Genomic DNA, 2,829 nt, shown 5'->3' with positions numbered 1-2,829 from the left:
AATTGTAAAGATTGTCACAAAACCTTCATTTCTGACTCAGGATTTCATAGGCATCAGAATATCCACACTGTGTAGAAACTCTATAAATGTGAACATTGTGCAAAGGCATTTAATCATTCCTTACTTTCTGTTGTACATCAGAGGATCCATACTGAAAAAATTTTAAAAAAGAAAAAACCCTAGTTGAAGAATGTGGCCAAACATTTCACCACAGTTCTCACTTGAGTGATCATCAAAGAATATAAACTGGAAACACATACTTTAATATAAAAAATGTGAAAAATTCTTTAATAAATTACATTTTATATCACATTTTATATTATATCAGACAATTCCTACTGATAAGAAAGATTGTAAACACAAAATATGTGAAAAATTTTAAATACATTTTCCACCTTATAAAAATTACAGAAATTATACCACCTATCTTCATACAAGGAAATGCAGGAGGAAAGGCTTTAGCAAAATATCCACAGTAGAGATCACAAGCAGTTACACAGGGAAAATAATGTTTTTACATAGAATAAATCTGTGGGTCTATTTCAACAAGCAGAAAACTACAATAGCAATGCAAATTTTCATGCTAGAGATGACTAAGGCACTGGCAACTTTACGCCATATTCTAATAGAGAGTATTATACACATGAATGCAAAGTCAACAGCTGCATGATTTTTGTGGGTTTCAAAGGAACAAAGACATAATCTTTTTGTCTATATGTTTATATCAAATAGATCCATTTTTCTCTGGACAATTCTTCTACTTAAAAGTATAAGTAATAGACATTAATTTCACCCTCAAATCAGTTCTGACTACAACTTATTTCCTCATAATAACATAAAATCTCAAGGTCAATTTGCTGCATTTTAAAGAGAACTTTGCATAGTACAGAGGCACCATTAATATTCATTTTCACTACTGATTAAAGGAAAGTGTAAAGTACATCTAGAACATCCCTAGGTAAGCATGCTTTGTGTTTGAATTGCAACTGAATGTATGCCAATATGCAGTTGGAATTCAGAGCATCATTCTTCAGCATAAATTGAGAAAAGAATATCAGAATTAGTGCAATGAAACATATCATCAACCAAGCCTTAAGGAGAAGACAACTCACCAGTGCATGAAAATATTGGTAAATATTCATAGTGAGGTATGATTCAAGTCTGCCATATTATTAGGTGTAAGGAGAATTTTCAATATCTTTACCAGTAACCATGGAAATTTGAAAGTACTGGAGGGAAATGTTTTTAAGTATATTTCATCTTGATAGTTCATACCATGGTGGCCTTTTTTAAGGGAAAATGAAGAAGTGCAACATCACTACGGCAGAAGAAAGTTGATGGTTCCTCATTGCTGGTGAGGTGATATTTCATGAAGCATCATGTGACGGACTTTACAAACCTTTATTTAATTTCAAACTATAACTTTTTTAGTTAATAAAGTGTAACGTGTTTTTAATTTCAACATGAATTTCAATTAATGAACTTTATTTTGCACCAACATTAAACATTGCCAAATTGTTTCAGTCTTTTGGAAACAAAAGTGATTTTAGAGGCTGTACCCTCATTACAGGACAATACAGTGAAATCTTTTGTCTCATATTAAAATTGTTTCTCTCATGTAAAACTCAAATAAGAGGAAAAGATTTCTTCAAATCACTTATACAGAGATGAAGCTGTTTATTTCATCATCAAATCTGAAGCTTAGTTTTTCTGGATATACAATTTTTGGTTGGGCTGGGGATGTGGCTCAAGTGGTAGCACGCTCGCCTGGCATGCGTGGTCAGTGGAGTTTGTGAGTGTTACACAATTTGAGATAAATTTTAAAAACTTATCTGTGTGCCATGTTCAGGAATTCAAAATGAAAAATATTTGTATTTGCAGGATCTACAAGTGGTCATGGTTAGTGGTACTCTCTTCAGTAAAGACAAAGTTTCTCACAGCCCCGCAACCTAATGGCCATCACATAGGTAGCATCTCCCTGATGCTGTTGCAGGATCCTCCTCACGTGACCAGTGCTACACTAGCCCAGGGTGCTCCACATTGCAACCCAGGTTGTAACCTTGAGAGTCCAACAGCACAAGATGACTGGTGAATGCTAGCCCTGGTTCTCTACTCCCTAAGAGACATGATGCCCACGCAGGCTACCATCAGGGCTATAGACTTACTTCTGAACTGCTACAACACTCAGACAGATTTATAGGCAAAGACACCATAGGTCGTCACTAGGACCTCTCCCTGACAACAGCTTCTGCAGAAGTAAAAAAAATCTGTGAATTTTTTTTTTGAGGCCCATTTCAGGGATCTCTCTGCATCAATAGAATGGATCTCTGAACATGGGAAGATGAAGAAGCAAGACCATGGTGGGGGATGAGCTATGTCCCTTTTGTGACTTGTGTCACTGACTTGACAATATAGGCATGAATAGATTCAAATCTGTGTTTTAAGAAAGAGGAGCACCTCAGATTCATTCAAGAAGCAGAACATGTAATCAGTGTTGCAGTGTCTATCCAGCTCAAGTCCAGCCATGAGTGCTGTTTCCTCAGAAAAAAGGAATGATTTCCATCAGGTGAAGCAACTGCCAAGCTTCATTCAGCTTGGCAGAGCATATGCACTCAGGACTAGAGTCCTACAATTACATGACACAGAAACAAATTGTTCCATAGGATTGTGAAGTGTTATGTGACAACCAAAAGATATGAACCTAGAGTTCTAATTTAGCATCAGATTTAATTGATACCATCATGACTCACACCAATATGAATCTTTCACACTTCCTTGGGTCTCACAAGGGTTGATTCAGAAAGTTAAAGTTATTAATGCTCTTCCTTT

The sequence above is a fragment of the Marmota flaviventris genome, chromosome 18 (assembly GCF_047511675.1).
Source record: "Marmota flaviventris isolate mMarFla1 chromosome 18, mMarFla1.hap1, whole genome shotgun sequence".
Classification (NCBI taxonomy): Eukaryota; Metazoa; Chordata; class Mammalia; order Rodentia; family Sciuridae; genus Marmota; species Marmota flaviventris.
This window is presented reverse-complemented; position numbering follows the sequence as displayed.